The 17,782-nt window shown below is 42.8% G+C and overlaps 1 protein-coding gene across 34 annotated transcripts in view; it reads right to left on the bottom strand.

The window, feature by feature from the left end:
* Nucleotides 1–17,782, bottom strand: part of NRXN3 (neurexin 3) — a 1,021,208-nt gene that overhangs the window by 684,642 nt on the left and 318,784 nt on the right. The window lies entirely within an intron of this gene.

The following is a 17,782-nucleotide window of genomic DNA, read 5'->3' as shown; positions in this document are numbered from 1 at the left end:
AACTGAGGCACAAGACAGTTTTTTAAGATTTCAATTAGCCTTTTATTTGGACTCGGGTTTATTTACTGCAGAGTTAAGCATCTCTCATAGTTGCAGATTCTCTATTTATATCTGCTAACTGTGCAAATTTCCTGGTTCCCTGATTCCAGACCAGCTGCTGGGCACAGCTGTGCTCCAACAAAGCCACAAAACCAGCAGGATTGCTGCGGGACTGTCATACTTCCCTGATTTCATCTGCATCTGGAAGAAGAAGTCACAAGTGCTTTTCTCACTCACTCCTGACACAGCTCAATGGACAACCACCAATCTACTTTAAAAAAAAAAACAAAAAAAAAAAAACACCCCAAACCAACAACCACAATAATAGATGGCTGGTCAGGGAGGCTCCCAAGCTTCCACAGCTTTTAAACATCGCACTGGCACTTCCTCCACAAGGTACAAGGTTGCCAACACAAAGAATACAGGACTCTAGGTGCAGCGTCACCTGCAAAACTCTTGGACAGAGCAGAGGACATCCTGTGAGAAATTAGACGTGTGGACAGATCAAGGCAGAGAACTGCAAGCAATTTAGAGTCTGGCAACAAAGAAGTTTCTGTTTCATGGAAAGAAGGGCATGAAAAAGCAGAGCAACTAGGCAGAGCACCAAAGTGCCTCATCAACACACTGCAGCTGTATGACCACATACGACGCTATTTGGCATCTAAATCTTGAAGCAGGTTTTAGAATGTGAATTTTATATTCATGTGGGCATCAGGCTCAAGGTTGCAGCAAGATCAAGGCTGCATCTCAGAGAGGGGACTGGCACAACCTCTACCTGGCATGCACTGCTGGTAAGCTGAACCCTGTCCCTGCTTCCCCCCGGGTCACTGAGTGTGCTGGCTCTCCTGAACACTGTCCTTACTTCACGTTTACAATGAGGACACACAACTTACATATTGGGACTGTAAGTGTTGATGGGCCCCCAAGCACTACAGGGCAACGCTGAGGTTTGTCAGGATTTACTGCTCTTACGCATCAGAACTTAACTGATTTGTCAAAGATTAAGCAAAGCCCGTGACAAAGCAGGACTAAACACAAGTGAACTAAATGGCACACTATGCTGTTGTTGTTTTGATTTTATGCTGATGAGCAACGAGAGCTTGGCAGTCAGAAAAGCTCTGTCCTCTACCCACCGCAAAGGTGCACAGTTAGCACTACACTTACTTGCTCCTGCTCACACACCAGCTAGGCAGGATGAGCCTTACGCTGGGTTCTCCTTTACCAGCAACCTGCAGATTTGGACACACGCTACACGTCCCCATGGTCCTCTTTCTCCTATGGGTCTGTGAACACCTCTTCTAATTGAGATTTGAGTTTGAGATTGGAAGGTTTTTGGCAGCAGTTTTTTCCTACGGTGTATTTGATAATACTTTCCTTAATGACATTCTTTTCTCATCTGATACTGAGATGCTACATAATGCTACATAATATTATTTCTAATTTGCATAAACATGGCGTTTGTTCCACAATTCTTTAAGATCTGGCAAAGAAGCTGAGGTATCTAAATGCTGTTATTTTTACACAATAAACTCTCCTAGACTTCCTGATTCAGTACGAGTTATTATAGTAAGTAATTACAACAAGAATAAAACAAAATACACTTTGGGAATCATTGTCTTGCATATCTTATAAATCTATTAACATTCTTGCTAATTGGGAAAACATATCCAGTCATTAGCAGGATTTAGAAAGAAAAATAGGTCTTTTGAAGTTGGAAGACATTTCCAGGTTCTCATTATTCTGAAGCATACATTTCACAGATCCATACAAGCTAGAAACAGAAAGGCTGGCTAAGTCACGCGGCTCCCTTCCCTTCCTTCCCTCTTACAAAGTGTATTTCATTAACGCATAGAGCAGCCTGGCCACACTCCGCTTTTTTAGCCATCCTAATTTCCAGTGTCTAGCTGATGGGATTTCCATCCCTTCTCTAGGGTTCCTGTTACAGCAAAACAAAGCAAAAAGAAATACAGCTCATTATTAGGATGCTGTCTGTGATATTCACTATATTCCTTTCTTAATTTAACCCAATATTCCACAGTTAATGTCCTGTGAATTTCCTTAAACAATTCCCCTTCCTTGGGAAGACAGTCCTCCCATCAGAGCTGATTCACCTTCCTCCCCTCGGGTTATTATTTTACCGAGCAATACGTACTGAACTCTTCTAATCTTCCTGCATAATTCCTCCCTTCAGCCTCCTGATTATATTTCAGCTTTTGCCAATTTCCTTCATAATGTTGGATTTCGGGCTAAGCTGCTCAACTGCACTCTCTCTTTGCACTTTTTTTTTAATTATTGTTTTATTTTTCCCCAATAAGAAATAGCTACGGAAGCTTGTTAGGGGAATACACTTTTTATACTTGCGTTTCTTGAATATACATTTCTACTCATGTGACTACTACTCACTAGCACATCTGTAGCTGAGTATCCAATGTCACTTCATTAGTACACAATTTAACTGGTGAGGAGTTGATATTCAGGCTTATTATCTTGACAAAGGTCAATGGGTAAAACTATTTAAGGCTCCCTTCCTGTGTGCTCTGTAAATCTCATATCACTGTTGAGTTAAATACACTCAGCCAATCGTTGACACACCATACAAAATCTCATCATTTGTTTAGTGCTTCATAAAGGGCAATGAATAATTTTACCTTTACGATACCAAAGAAACCAGAAAGTTTTTTCCCCTTGAGTGGCTCAAGTGCTACAGCATTTGATCAACAAAAGGTTGCTTGTATACCTCAAAAAAAACCCAGCACCATGTCTCAACAGCCACACAAGGATTGCATTAGCATTGCAGGTACAGAAAAGTAGCACAAGGCAGAAAGTCACTGCTGTTTTAAAAGAAAATCTCTGACCTTTAAGGATTTTTAATAAACATTGCAGGTTTAGGCAATGTTGTTCTTTTGGGGGTATAAACTTAAATTATTAATACACAAAACCAAAAGCTGCCCACATGTTTGTACTGATGAAAAATAGAATGCTATGTGTCAACTAGCAATAATAAGAAAATGAGTAAAGTAACACAAAAATAAATACCAATCACTAGAGGTCAGGTTTTCTACCTGTTCTCAGGGCAGGATGTGCATCAAGCTCAAGAAAAACTATGAAACAGAAGGTCAAAGATTAATAAAAATTAACATTGTGTTGGTCTTCAACTTTTCTCATCCTAGAATCTAAAGCTCCTAATGATTCATGAATTTTTTACCTCGCAACCCTTCTATGACTTAGGAAAGCCTCAAGTATCTGGTGGTTTTTTTTTGCAGCTGAGGAAGATAAGGCACAGAAAAACGAACTTGTCTGTAGCGATACAAGCCACAAAGAGAATCCCAAGGCATGCCTATATTGTACACTTCTGTGAAGCACTGAATTAGTGACGTCCCACACGTGTCAAGGCTTGTTTTGTGAGAAGCCCCGATCAAATGGACTCACTAGCCCAGCAGTGATGCTGAATTTACATGATGCTGCTGCCCATGCTCACAGAGCTCTCACCTGCAGGTACTGCCACCGGAGCGGTCAGGGTACAGTCTTGCAGAGCAAACAGGACCACTCACACCGCAGCACAGGGGGCTTTGTGCCCGATGTACTGCAACACGCCTTTGGAACAGCGCATGCGGGGCAGCTTTGCAAAGATTTCCAAGTAACAGTGTTCGTTGTGCTTTTATCCCTGGTCCAGGCAAAATCACTGGGTCTTTCAGCTCTCACTGTCAGATAATATTTCCTTAATGTCCATGTCTTCCTAAAGTTAAGGCTTGTGCAACTTCAGTCTTGTTTTACAAGCACATCTTTACTAACTTCCTCCATGTATTAGTTGGAGCACTCTGGATTCTGGCCAGGCACACAGGGACTGACAGCTGAGTGAGTGCAATGCTGGATAAGAGAGAGGCTGACCCGTGGGGACCTGTACGATAATCAGCTTTTCATTACTGCACGGCTGAAAGGCCAAAGTGATTCATCAGCACACTTCTGAGTGGGAAAACAGGAGAGGAGAAGATGAAGGAACTAAAGTTCTGATATGAATTATCTCTATCCTACCATGGTATAGTATTTATCTCTAGGAACCGCTAATCAAATACCCCAGGACTATACCGCCATGTCTGTAGAGATCCGCAAGTATTATTTTAGAGACATCGGATAGCTTTTTCAAGGTGGAAAAAGTAGCTTAGTGACCTAAGAGTGTAATGACTAAATTATCTGATATCTTAGATTCAGACACTTAAATCCTAGTAAAGTAAATGCAACCCACTCAGCCTGGGTCTGTGGCTAATTACTTTTGTAATCTTAAATCTTACTGTAGGTATCTTAATTGCTTTATATCACAGTTTCCCAAAATGTAAAATGATAATTGTACCAATCTCTTTTTGAAACCACTCTGCATATATGCAAAAATGGCACTTGTTTGCAGAGGATTATAATTTTACACCCTTACAAACAGTTTAATATGGCTTTATTTAGCTTATTCTGATAGCCTAAAGGCAGGTGGAGAGGTCAGCAACTTACTGGCTTTCTCCCAGCCATGACCCTGTCCATTCCTTGTAAACTTGCAGGCTCCCAACGTGTTACCTGTATGCAAGGGTACAAAAATTCATGTGAGTCTCCATCTCTGGCTTTTACAGAGAGATGGGTAACTCTGTGAGATTTGGCAGGCAGAGAATAGCCTAAAATCCATTGCCAGTGTGCAAAGATGGTCTCATCAGAAGTGTCAGATGGGTTCCAGTTCATTGCCTGAACTTTTGTCTCACCTCAGTATTCAACACATCTCAGTCCCAAACACAAGCAAGTCTAACACCAGGACCCCCATATCTCCCCTTCTAGTTGTTATCTGGGTGGTCTTCCTTCCCGCCCTGAAGCCCTCCTAGGTAGCCTTCACCAAGGAGTTGCTCAAGCATGTAACCCAGGAGCAATGCTGAAGCAGGAAAAAACAAAATACACAGCCACTTGCAGGCACCCAAACAGACAGTGAGTTACAGCTCTTGGCAGGCACAACCTCTTCTCACCTACCAGGATACTCCTTTTCAAGGGAGCCACATGGGAGAAGAAAGCTACGGGTGCCACACACTTTTAATAGGATCTTATTGATCACCGCTTTGATGGAGCACATTGATCAAGCAGGCCAGCGTCTCTCCCTAATTTGAGTGACGAGGTGTCTGGGAAAACCAACTCTCAGCAGAAGGGACATGGTAGGTGTTCCAAAGGTGCTTCTCCTGGAAGACTCACTGACTGAGCTTTGGCTGGTGGCACAGACTAGGGTATGAACTGTAGGCAATACACACATGCACACACAAAGAAGGGTAAACGGCCAGCGTTTTAACTTTTATGGCTTCTCTCAGGGAAAAAAAAAAACCCAAACCTGTAAAAGAGAATAGATGGGCTCAGCAAATAGTCACCAGCCAACAGGAAAAGACAAAGGAAAAGAGAAATCACAGCCGTGTAAATCAACCTGGGGAGAAAATGGCTAAATGAGGATGCTGATTGCTAATCTACATCCTGTCACTCTGACTTTATAAGCAGGTTTGCTCAAGAGGCCATGTGTGCAAAATCAGCCCCATAAAAGCACTGTCTTTCCCACTCTCATCTGTATTCACAGCGGACCAGGTTTTCACTTTATGGCTGCAATGTTCTTGTTTCTTCTGCAGGTCCATTAGCACTGAGCACGTTGCACAGTCAATACCAATTCCAGCCTACACTTTTCTGCCTTTTTTATTTGGACACGAGTCCTGTCTGCTGGATTCATTGCTTTTCAACATGGCTATTTGTGGTGCTCCTTTATGTTTTCATTTTTTAAAGCAGCCCAAGTATCTTTGACTTTAAATAAAAAATTAAAAGATAAAGTGAAAACAAAGTGAGACATTTCAAAAACAGCATGATAAATCATTTCTGTTTCTCATTAATCCTTTTTGTTTTGCCTAATTGCTTTACCCAAAAAGGTTGCAGGCTATAAAATGACACAGGAAAAAGATACCAGCCTTTTTTTTTACCTTTTTTTTTTTTTTCCCTTTGTTTTTTTTTGACAATGTTCCATTCATTCACTTTTCCTCTCCTTGTCCCCTTTTCCCACATCCCAAGAAATCTTTCAGGACATTCCTTGCTCCTCTGCACAAGACAGGAAAGTGAAATTTGAACGGACTGGAAATGAGGTGGCAGAAGGAACCCAGGAGGCTTAGGGGAATGGCATATGGGTGTTTGAACAAGATGCAGAACTGCGATGTTGCCTCAGTAAAAAGGAGGGTGACAGACAGGGGCAGGAGCGAATCTCCATCCCACCGGACTCTGGACAATCTCCATACCCTTCACCAAGGCTAATGGCAGCTACTCCACACCACAGCAGTGCTCCCAGCATCACACTGGGAGTGGTGAAAAGGGAACTGCCAGCTTTTACTTGTGCCTCACTTTATCCACATCCTCAGCTGACCAGCCCTGTGTTCAACAACAAGAAAAGCTGGAATTATTAAAAACACAGCTTTGAGGCAAGCACCTTGGCTGCAGTGCTAAATCATCCTCCAGTAGCACTTGACAAGGAGGGAAAGTCTAAAATTCAGTGCTGGTCAGCCCTCCAAGAGGACAGAACACTCAAATGCAAATGCAGGATAAAGAACATTTACACAAATTGGACATGAAAGCTGAGCTGCAGAAATGGAGGTGCGGTGACTTGGGGGGGTTACATCAACAAGTCAGACTGCAACAGAAGAGAACTTCAGTGGGGAGATGGTAACAGAGTGGTGAAAATCTGGATGTTTCTGTGACTAGGCACTGAATTGTCAGGCTTCCACATCTAGGAACCAGATACTGTACACCGATATTAGTGTGAAGACTCTATACCTTTTGAAATTTCTGAATATGTCAGGAGTCTTTCCTTTGACCTCATTTTTCTCTTCAGTCACAACCATTCATGACAGAAAGATTACCAAAAAAAAACCAACCCAAAACAACCCCACAGTAACAAAATTATAAAATATTTGAGACAGTTCCTGTATTCTTGCTTCCCTCTCACTATTTAGCAAGCACATGCCTTTTGCCAGTCACTTGCTCAGGGGGAAATCGTGTCCTAACGTGGCAGATGACCCAGGCAGCACAAACCCCGTTTTGTTCTGCCAGCCCAAAGCCCCTTGCTCTTTTCCCTGGGCTGGGTGCACTAAGCTGCCTCGTGGCTCTTTCTGTCTTCAGCAGCCACGCAGGTAACGGCGAAGCGATCGGAGCTGTAGAAGAGTTTTTCCTTTCCCCACTTTACTTTGCAGCTCCACCAAAGACAAGGCAGGTCAGGAAGGACGACCTACCTTCTAATCTCTAATACAAATATTCCTCCAAGAGACGAGTAAGGTATATAAAGGATAGCTGCTCTATATTTCTCATTCTGAGCACAAGCTTAGGACTCCCAGAGCTGTCAATCAAACACGCTTTTCAGCTGAGGGCTGAATTGTCATTTTCCATTTTTACTCATTTAATGAAAGGTAGTGGATAAAATTCACTATTTAAAATACCATCTTTTTCTTTTCTCAGCAGTTTGAAATGGTCCCTGTGGGTATTGGGGTAGTCAGACTTAAAAGTTTGATTCCACATGACTCCATTTGAATCCTAAACTCTGGCGCTTTGATACAAATTCCGACAGTGATCACCTCCAACTTGTCCTGTCCTTCTGCTCCCTTTAGCAGTATCAGAACTCAAAGGATTACAATTCTTCCCTGTTCAGAAATAGAAAAATGCTAAATTGCTCACAAGAACACAAGATTAGGATGGTAGGAAACCCCTACCCCAAGGGCCCAGGCTGTCCACAAGAGGATCTCGCCTTAACAGGCAAAATTTTAGAAGCCAGCAGCTGCAGGCCATAAAAATTGGAAGCACCATGAGACCAACCACACTTATTATGAGGCTGCTTTTCTTGTACATCCTCCCTGCTGCTGTGTCTCTTCAGTGGGATGACTCTTGCATTAATGTGATGGATATCTCCCGAGCATTACATTTTACCTATCCACCTACTCACCGCCTATAGTCATCACAAAGCAGGATGTCGCTCTGAAACTCGTGTTAAGATTTGATCTATTAGGACAGAGTTTCCCTCTTGTGCATCTTATCTCCTAATTTTAATCTCCTTGTTCTCAATTATCTGGGGGTGGGGTGGGAAAAAAAAAAAAAAAAAAGGAAAAGAAAAAAAGGGAAAAAAAGAGGACGCAGGTACAGAAGCAAATAAAGATGATGAAAATTACCTTGTCTTTACACATTCTCAGACTATTTAGCAAGGTGAGTGAGATAGGTTTCCTTCTAGAGAGCCGTACCTTGGAGTCTGGTACCTAGTGGCAATGGATTCACCAGGAACACCCTGTGAGCTATTCTGTGGATTAACTGAGTATGAAAGAAGACAGAAAACACCAAGCAGATCTCGGTGAGCCAGTATACACCACCAGACAGGACCTCTCCATGCCTGTGGTGATGGCTGAGCTTTTGCATATCCTTTCCATATCACATAATAGCCTCATCCAACCAATCAAAGTGTCCAAGGGGCGACAGCCTATCTCCATACTAAGGGAGAGCCAGTTAAGGGAGCATCATGAATGTCAAGCCTTTCCTCTCCCCGAGATGAACAGAGGAGAAGAAATGAGACAGAAAAAGCACTGTGCCAGTGCCTGCCTTTCAGCCTGATGGCTTTGACTGGGCAAAGCGGAGAGACAGAGAAAGCTAATTTTACAGATAACATCTCCAAGGCCTATATAGTAATTTTAAATATTGGAAATATTTTTTCATAACAAATGATTCTACTTCCTCCTGGCCACTTCCATCAAGATATTCCCGTTAATTGCAGGGACAACTGGCAGTCTCAGCAGAAACACAAACTGGTCTGACTCGAGGGTATGGACAGGAAAGGGTGTAGGAAGCCACAGGGATGGAGATCAGCAACTGGGCAATGAGGTACCTGAAGACACCATGCAGTCTGAAGCGACTCTTGCACCCAGCATCATCAGCTCATCTCTAGACATCTGACAGATCACAACAGACATGGTGCATACTCAGAGTAAGCAAGCCCGTTCTGGATCATACATGTGACATGCTGTCACATGTCTTGCTGGGAGTTACCTGGGAAAGCTAGGATGAGTAAGGGAAAAAAATATTTCCTTCCTTCATAGGGACTTACAGTTTCAGATGATCCAAATTTTAACATATTTTACCTCCCCCTATACAGTGTTATTCAGGCAAAACTGACAAGCTTTCCTTTAATCTGAGTGTTATCTGAGAAGTACTGTGCCTTGATTTATAGATAAGGTGTATTTTCTGGCTCACGTTAAGGAGAAGCCATTGTTCTGAGTTGCCATTTATAAACCAGCAGATAAACAATACACCACTACAACATTAGTCCTGTAGAAGAGGCCTATACTAACAGAAATATAAGATGCTAAAAAGCATTAACCAAATGTTCTTACTCATCTACCCATCAACAACTTTTTTTGTTCTTCAAGTGCTCTTTACAGAAGCTGACAGTAGCACAAAATCTAATACAGTTTTGGATAATCACATTTCTTGAACTGGGAGGACCTTGTGAAAGTTACACTCAGCAATAAACAGCCAGAAACACAGAAATTTAGCAAAAAAACAGCCAAAATTATCTTCTTCTGTGCCATCAATTACCATATTCAGATGACATAAAGAGCACCTGGAGCACTAACAAATTCACACGCTGCATGGAAGGCAGGAGTGGCCTTAAGTATCAAGAGCATATGATGATGGAGACAGGATGAAGAAACAGGAAAGAACACACAGCTAAAAAATCATACCCATGTCATTATGAAATACAGGAGAGACAATCAGTTGATTTTTTATATAGGCTCAGATTTTCCAGCTGTTCAGCAGATGCTGCTGGAGATTGTCACATCAATGAGACTCTTCAAAGTTGAAGTTCAACAGCCTAAAGACCATGAAATGATCTTTTTCCAAGAAGATGTAATCACCCTGACTGCAGAATTAACTGCACTCTCTTCTGTGCTGAGGATATGACAAAGGCATTACAAGGCAACAAACGTAATCACTTGTTCTGGACACAACGTATATTCAGAGTGGCTTTTGACTGGATATATACATCTATGGATAATGAAGCTATGATTAGCGGAAAGGATTGCGATATAAATCCACAGAAGTGAGAGACTCTGCAATTCTTCCTTCCTAATTGTTTCTCTTTCCTTACAAGCCCCACCTTGGCTGCACTGTCTTCACTGGAGCTAGGACAACATCTCATGAGCATCTTGGGAACTGTTTGAATGTTAGAACCCAAGTCACCCCATGGAAGGCAAGGAAAGCATGCAGAGAAGGAGGGTACATAAAAGCCTAATACAGTAGAATAATCCAGCATTTTCGCAACTCTGCTCTTACACCCAGTCATTAGGCAGAGATACGAGGGAGCTAAGCATAGAAAGCCCAGGCCGGTGTTTTTTGAGCAGAATTGTGTACAGTGTATACCACTGCAATAGCTGCTTGGGCCAGCCGCAGAGGGAAGAGCCACAGGGGTTACAAATGGATTGATGGCAAGTGAGAAAATGAACTTCTCACAGAAATGCCCCTAGCAAAAGCTAAAATCCCTCAGAACATGTTTAATGGAGACTTCACTACAAAATTAGTGAGGAAGAAATTAAAATGGGTGTGAAGGGATTGTGTGAACTCTTTTTCTAAATTCATATGAACTCTTCTCTTCTGCAGTTTGGAGACTTTTTGGGAAATTGTACCATAGCGACCTATCTGGTACTAGTAAGTCAATGAACAGTTGAGCTCTAGAACATACCTTCCAATTTCTAACATCTTTCATTTTTATTGCATGAAATAATAAAAATTATTCTGATTTTCCTAAAGTCTTTGAATATTCAAGATCCAGCAGGGATTAAAAACATTAAAACCCTGCAGCAAAGGTTTTTCTCTTAACATGTCCAGCACTCCTGGGAGCCATCAGTCCTACAAGAAAATCCATTCTCCGCAGTTTTCTAGCACTTCATTGCCAACTCAGAAAGTCTGGACAGTCCAGAAAGCATCAATACATTTGAGGGTTTTTTAAATGAACAAATTGTTACAAATATGTAATCACCATCAAACATCTTCACTAAAATCAAAAAGAAATCTACGCTTCTACCTGTGCTTGAGAGAGCAAAGCATGCAGCACTTAAAACGATGCAGTAAATGATTTTGTAGCATTTCTTATTACCAGTAATTTTATAACATCTCTGTTTATTGCATACATAATGGGCAGATGTGTGTTGTCATTAAACTGTTCTTAGCAAACACTGCCATAAAGGTACTTGGCAGATAATAAAATGTGTAGCTCTATGTTCAACACCAGCACTGCCAACAGCAGGTACGTTGCCGTTCACAAACAGTATGCCACAAAACACAGAAAAAGCCTAGTTGGCTCAAGGTGTTAATCATCCATCTGTGAGCAAACCCAAACGGGAAGGGACACTGGTTCCAGCGCCTGGGAGAACTGGAGTGGGATATCTCTGCCTTGCTGCAACAAACACTGGGGTGCAGCTTAGCAAAAGGAAAGGGCTGGAACAAGACTAGTTTGATTTTTATTTTTTTTCCTTACCTGGAAAGGATTCAAGCTATGTCCAGTTCTGAGCAATTAACTTCAAGGATTTAAAATCTAAACTTCAGTGTCTTTTATTTCAGTCTTAAATGGCCAGCAGTCTCATATCAACCTGTCTTTTCTAATAACACCGACATATACCTCTTAATAAAAACCTCCAATCAAGGCAATTAAATAGGAGAAAGCATTAAAGACTGAGTGACCAGCAGCCTTTGATTTTCATTGGCCTAAAATGATCTGATTTTCAGCTGTCTTTTGCTTTGTGTCCTTCCTGGGCTTTCACCCTCCGCAGTCCCTCTCACAGTGTTTCGGCAGAAGGCAAGCACGCAGATTGCTTTCGGGATCTGCAGAAGAGCAGAGCCCAGGCACCTTTTTGAGCCCATGGCACTGTCACTGCAGACACAGAAAACAGCTGATGTGAATACAACACGCATTCCCCTCCTCCCCCCTGTTCAATGCCAGGTGCTTTGGGGTCCTTTTCAGAAGAGTCCACAGGTTGTGAGGGGATACTTTGGTGTGTCAGCAAAGCAGTATATCGTCCTCCGTGAGCCAGATCCCAGCTCCTACCTCTGTCACCTAAGGTGCGATTAACAGGGAGCTGCAGTGATCTCATGCTGCAACTAACATCAAATACTAAAAAATTCAAAGCCAAGGGGTACAGGAGATATTAAGTACTTAAAAACCACTAAAGATCATTCACACTAGCTGTACCAACCCACCCTTCTCACCCTCCTGCACGTCTGTAACAGCCCTCCAGCCCTTCTTGCTGATGAGACTTGCAACTCATCCTAATTTCTGCTGGCTTCTGTACAAGAAGGTAGGTGAAATCCCATGAGAGGAAGCGTGCTACCCATAGACCTGGAGGATTGCTTTTGTCTATTCTCCCAAAGCCTGCCCTATGTCTAATGACCAAAAAACATTTGGAAAGCATTCCCATAGGCTTTCAAATATTTCATGTCCTTTATTTCAAACTAGCAAAACACAGACCTGTTGGAATGAGGTACTTTAGAACAGAGAGAACAGAGAACACTGCAGACACTGTTCTCTGCTAGTCTTTTCTAAAACCCTAGGGTGCAAGAATGACTAAATATTACTACCAAGAGTACAAGCTCCAAGGTTTGTTTTCCCTAATGCCCGACACCACAACCCAAGAACTAGCAAACTCAACACAAAGCCTCGATATGTACTTGCAATCATAACTTCCATCACAAATCCGCTTCTCTGTGCCTGTCCTTCATTTCAGAGACACACAAAACCTGCTTTTCAGTGTAGGAGACTTTCTGGAAATACTCTGATCAGATATAACAGGAGTGCAGGAGAGCTCAGTGTGGGAAAATCACCTTGAGGGGGGGAATTAGAGAAAAGTGGGTCCTAACAGAAGCGTAGTGTTACAGAAAGCTTTTTTAGGGTAAAATACATCTATCACCTTCAGGATGGTTGGCATGCACATCTATATCACCACAGTTCCCTAAGCAACACATCATCCTGCCAGCTCATGCTGATAGCAGTGGCAGAGGATGGAGCAGAGTGGAGACACCGTGGCCAGGCTCTGCTGTGCTCCCTGCAGGGATGGGAACTCGATGACACCACACAGCTGATAAGCTGCATAGCAGTTATCACATGAAGAATCCATGAGATGTCTGTGGCTGAGCCAACCATTATGGTGAAATGACCTTCCTCAGATGAAATAATCTCATTGTAATACCAACGCACACCTCCATCCCAAAGTTACCTGCCTCCAAGGTACTACGACCCCTTGCTGGGCACGGGACACCAGTTAGTAACAACAACATGTATGACTAGAGTCACTCAAACTCCACCTAAACCTGATGGAAATGGACGAGTCCTGGACTGAAATAAATCCATAAGGTGGAAATGTTGTCTAAACTCCTGGATTACCCAACTCTGATTCAGAATTCACAAAGTTAGGTCAAGCTGACTCACTCTCTAAAGTTGTTATGAAGGGACCTTCTAATCAAGGGAGTCAGCCTTGGGGAGGATGAGCAACAGACATAGAAAAGTCACCATTATCTAAGTTATGCAGAAAGAAGCCTTCAAGTGAGGGAAGTGCTGGCTATGAAATAGGATGACAAGGTGTTGTAATCCACTGACATCAACAGAAAATTAGTTGAAAATAATATGAAGATAATTGCGGTAGTGGGAGATGGCAACCTGCAACTCAAACAGCCCCCTCAAAAGAGGGCAGACCCTGCTTGAGGAGCATGTGTAGTTAGTAGAGAGCTTCAGCAGTGCTGAGGATGCGTACTGATTCGCACTAGAAGCGAGAAACTTGTAACCAGTCCTGGGTATGATAAATGAATATGCAATGTAATGTACTATGAAGTGTAAAAAGTGGACGGATGAGGGGAGAGGTTAGGGAAGACTCCATCGTAACTTCTGGGGTCAGTCGACAGGCTGAACCTGTCCTCTCCCCCATAGGGGCGCCTGTTGGGTAAGAACTGTTTTATGCATGCTAAATAACTCACACTGTTATTAGTGATTATAGTTTAGTTGTATGTAGTTTGGTTGTATATAATTCCAAGCTTATTTTTTGCAGACAGTCCCTATCACTGGCGATCAGAAACCTTAATTTGTCATGATGTCATTTTAAAAAAGAGTATTATTCTGTAAATCGTTAGTGTTCGCCCTTTGTGGGTGCTAGCAGTGGCTGGCAGTGGGTAACACATTCAAATGAAGTGGGAAGACCAGCTGAGGGCCCCCCCTGGTACTGTTGGCACGTTTCCCTGAACAAGGCAGTCAAATTGCCCTCTGATCCGCTGGGACTGTTCAGTGAAGGGTCCGCGTAGCGGGATGCTGACAGGCTGGTTGGGTGCAAGGGTCTCAGTATTCCTGGGGTGCTAATAGGCAGATCAAACACCTGGGGGTGAAAGGATTACACACACACACACACACCCTTTTCACGTGACACTCACGGAGCAGGGGAAGGTGAGATCATTACAATACAAGGCACTCAGAGCATTACTTGCAGGAAGGATTGTGTCCTGTCTGTTAGGTTCTTCTCTATTTTCTGTGCTTTATGCCTGCACTCCAAACAAGACATCCTCTTTTCCATCAGTCTGGTAGCCTTGGCAGTTTGGCACCGTCAATTCTTCTGCAGCCCAGGCAGTTACCTTCTGGAGTGCAGCAATACTAAATTATCAGATCAGAATCTCCACATAATCAATAAAAGGAGACAGGCAAATCAACAAAAGGAGGCAAGAAGATCATGTTATTGCTTTAAATTTCTCCCGACAAGCAGCTACTTCCCTCCACTGACTGCACAGAGAATTTAGACATTTAGCACAGGTCCTCATTGCCAGGTTTCTACTTCTTTAATCTTAGAGTACTTATCCAAGGCATCTAAAGAAGGAGGTCACAATAGTACTTTGATTGAGTTCATGCTACTTGCAAAGCTGACAGTCTTATTTCCTAGCCTGGTGGAGAGCCACACCACTGCTCCCTTCCAACAGCTACTGTGGAACCTTTGAAGTTTCAGAAACATGTCTAAACGCTGCTGTGTTTATAGCAGCTCCCTGATTTGAACAGGGGCTGAGAAAGGCTCTTTTCATATATCATTTCCAACACTGTTACACTGAGTTAGACTGGGTAGTAGAGAACCATTACAGAAAGATGATAGTGAATGGGAAGCTCAAGGATTTAGGAAAATAAATAACAGTGTTTACCTGGTCAGCACAGCCTTAATGAAAGTTGAGAAATGAGGACCACATCTAGCTCATTGCCAGAATTCGTTGCTGCCTTTGCTTAGCCTCACAGCCTGGCACTGAGCACTTCTGGCCCGTGAATCCCATTGCACTTTCATCTCCTCTCCCTTCCCAGTCACCTGCCACTGACTACAGAGCTGGAGGGAAACACCATTTCACAACCAGATCAAGTGAAATTCATGAAGACTGAGGAGAGTCTCATTTAGGTGAAGCACTTTGTCTCAGCCTTCCTGAGGATCAAACACTGACGTCCGTTCACTCTAGTTTCTACAGCAAGGATTGAATTAAGCATACATGATGGAAGCCTTCACGATTTATCTCCCAAGAATATTCTTTCCTAGTTAGTACTGGAAAAAACATACAGTTACCAAAAGACCCAGAGCAGTCCGACCAGCACTTCTGACTCCCTGACATACCCCACCTTGGGTGCGGGTCATATCAAACATGAACTGGTCTTTGCTGTGTCTCACCCCATCTCTTCTGTGCAATTTCAATTACTCCAAGGAGGAACTACATTACCCTTAGAAGCTACAACACTTTAAGACTAAAATCACCTTTGTCTGCTTACATCACTGCCAATACTGAATGACCAGTTAGACACTGGAATTGTAAGAACGAATTTGACATGTTGGCAGCAGTGCATCGTTCTGTGCCCTTTCAAACTGCAGCCACAGCAAGTTTTCTCCAGCTGCACGGAAGTACTGCCTGAGCAGATCACTGCAACCAAAATCTATGTTGCATCCAGTGTAACTTGCTGAATATACAGAGTTTCTAACTTCACTGACAGGACAAACTCCCACAGGCTTTAGATATAGGTGACATACTGAATACCGTATATTTGTATTGCTTCACCATCAATAAAAGGAACTGAAACCTCTTTTCTAACTGTGACGCAATTTTCTTTTCGAGTCCCTTTTAGAAGTTTAACAGTCCTTCATCTGGTGAAGTATAAAATGTATGAGAAATACAGCATTATAAATGTAGAAATGCTATACCTGGAAAGTGGAAGATAGACTTTACCATCAACAACAAATGAATCATCTGCTCCTCTCCCTAGAGTTGTACGTATGTCTTTTGTATTTTTAGTACCGTAACTAAATGTTAAGTATGTGCTTTGCCTTGTGATAAAGAGTGATCTTCCCGGTAGCCAACAGGCACAGAAGATTCTTTATTCTAGGCTCCCGTGCCCCTTTACCTTTATCCTACACCTTGGGCTGCAAACCCCCACCCCCCTTTTAATAGGACAGAAGTCTAAGGGCCGAGTGAGACAGCCCTTCTCAGATAACAGATGGCAGACCGGAGAAATGGGTCAGTAACTGTCTCTCATGAAAACAGCCAGCCTTCTCCTTCTTCATTCCTTCCCTTACGCACCAGCTTGGCTCCCCCCAGCCCTGTGGCAGCTCCTCAGTCACTGCAGAAGTGCCGCGGTGGCACGGCAGCATATCTTACTTGGATTCCCTTCCCGGTGTCCATCTCAACTATTTCTCCTTCCAACAGTACTTGGACCACAGGCCTGCTGAAGTCAGGACTTGCAATAATCCTTGGGTGTCAGACCATGAGAAAGAAAAATACCATCAGTAGCCTGCGATGCTTTTGTTCATGTAGGCAAAATCACCGTGCACTAATGCAGTCATCTGGTATCAAGTAGCTGTACCAGAGCAGCACGTGGCTGCTATGAAACACTGCAATAAATGCCATGGAGTCAAACACACTTCAATCTCCACAACTTTTTTCGTGTATCCAGTTTACAAATATTTATTCTGTGTGTGCTGTTTCTTCTCTTGCCAAGGAACCTCAGGCATGACGGCCACCACGTTTTGCCTGACAGTGGGCCTAAACCAAGTAAGGAGTCTGTGGTTTCTAGTTACAGGCATCGTTGTTTTGTTAACCTTAAATATGCTCTGATTCTAACACACAGTTATTTGGAACTCGGAGTTCCTGTGCTGGCCAACATGCTTCATACGTGTATCTTTCTTATTCATACTGATGCTGGCCCAGGGCATGGCCAGGTTAACAGATCTCAGGCCAGACTTCAGATTCATGCCTCCTAAATTAAAATGCTTCTATGCCTTTAACCTACTGACTTCTTTTTGATGATAGTAAAAGGAGTAAAAGCCAACACCACAGATATCTAAAGGTATATGAGACTAATCCTGTTCTTTACATCATTGGTTAGTTTTGGATTCTCTTCTGAAAGCCAGGTCCAGGAGGTGGACTTGAGACAGAGTCCAGAAAGTCCTGAATCATAAAGCTTGTCATTTCTAACACTAAATAAAGACCAAGGGTGAGCATAACTGCAATTTTGTGGGGGAATAATGCATTTATGGTAGCTCTTTTTTTCATTGTGTCTGTCCAAAACCTAATCACACAACAATTGGCCAAAACAATACCAAAGGCTGTGGTTAAGAAAACCTCTGATGTTTTCCAGAATCTTCTAACCCACTGTAGTCTATAAGAGAGAACTTATAGC

This window comes from Falco naumanni, chromosome 7, assembly GCF_017639655.2.
Source record: "Falco naumanni isolate bFalNau1 chromosome 7, bFalNau1.pat, whole genome shotgun sequence".
Lineage (NCBI taxonomy): Eukaryota > Metazoa > Chordata > Aves > Falconiformes > Falconidae > Falco > Falco naumanni.
The sequence above is the reverse complement of the archived record's forward strand: the minus strand, read 5'-3'. Positions and strand labels throughout refer to the sequence as shown.